The sequence below is a fragment of the Nothoprocta perdicaria genome, unplaced genomic scaffold, assembly GCF_003342845.1.
Source record: "Nothoprocta perdicaria isolate Ctin4 unplaced genomic scaffold, notPer1 scaffold_426, whole genome shotgun sequence".
NCBI classification, from domain to species: domain Eukaryota; kingdom Metazoa; phylum Chordata; class Aves; order Tinamiformes; family Tinamidae; genus Nothoprocta; species Nothoprocta perdicaria.
In genome coordinates, this window is record NW_020455673.1 from 110,609 (window position 1) to 112,141 (window position 1,533).

A 1,533-nucleotide genomic window follows, 5' to 3' on the forward strand; every position below is an offset into this window, starting at 1 on the left:
AAATAAGCCCTAAAGCTCCAAAAACACCCAAAAAAAAAAAAAAAAAAAAAAAAAAAAAAGGACTACTGAAAGATTAGAGAAACACTGAAGATTTTTCTGTTGCTATAAATGATTCAGATTAGTTGTAAACAACATGGTAGTAGAAAGGAAAAGAAAACAAAAACAGCTGGGACTAGATATGTTTAGGGAATTATAAATGTGGTAAAATAAATTCTGGCAAAATGATGATAGTAGTCTCCTTCCTCACTCCAGAACCTGCATAAGGAAGGGAGGCCTAAAGCATAAAGGCCAAAAGCAGGTGCTGTGCCTCTGTGACCTGCACTTGTTCGGTTGTCTCACAGGAAACCCAGGGCAAAGCCAAGAGAAGCACAAGCACCACAGCAAGATTACGTGATGAGTGTAAGTAGAATAAGGTGAGTAATGGAAAAAGGGGGTCTTAGCTACCTGCCCTTGCTGCCTAGGTTTGAGAGACYCGGTTCTTCTGGTTGCAGAGCTGCGTGGCTTGCAGGAGCTGGCAAGGGCCTGCTCCTTCGCCCTGAAAGCTGGCGCTGTTACCTTAGTCTGTGCAAGCCACAGCTGCAAATACGTTATTTTATGTTTATTTTTCTTCACAAGAGGATTCTCATCTAGCTTCTCTAAGGCAGAGAATTTTTCTCTTCAGACTGGGACTTCTTCAAGATGGTGCTTATGTCACATAAAACTTGAAACATGAGAGAAAAATGCCTTGTACCTTAGCATAGCCATTGATGGTACCTTTTTGGAAGTATTTCTTTTTTGTATTCCTGGCTTCATCCTGGTGTGGACATAACCTGTTATCCATTGAGGATGCATCCCTCAAAATAGCAGCACTTTGCAGTAGCTGGGACAGCAAAACAATTTTCCCTGTAAGAATTAATGTGTTCTTAGGATCTAATGTATTCAAGGAGAGACACATGCAGGGACTTAAGTTTAATACACAGTTTAAATACACCAGCACAGCATACACAGCGCATAAGGTGGAGAGCACCACAACMAGCTGGAGAACGAGGTGTTTTCCAGCTCTGGTTGGTTGTTTTCCCTGGGATTTTGGTGGCTGCAGGGACGACTGCTTCCAGGTGTGAGGTGTGTGAGGAGCAGCTCCCTCAACGTGGCTCAACCTTGTCCCGCTGCTGCCGGCAGCGCGGGCTCCTTCCCCCCGGCTGCGGTGGTTCTGCTGGAGCCGCTCTCCCGAATGGCTCTTCCCAGGGATCTTGGCTTTCTGGGTGTGCACCGCTCACCATGCTCCCCTCAGCAGGAAGAATGGGAAAACGGGCATCTCCTCACTTTAGTTAGCGGAGCAGGGTACTAATTCATCAGCCCTGGAGCCCCAAAATAGTGACCCGGGAAGTGGCAGGTAGCGAGGTGTTGCTGTGAAGGAAAAATGTGGAATATTGCTACGTTTACCAAAAGAATCAAAGTAACTAGTGCTTCCTCCCAGTTAGAAAACACAACTTTTTTTTTTTTTTTTTTTTTTTTTTTATATTTCAGTTCTCTTAAGGAAGTTCATATTCAGAT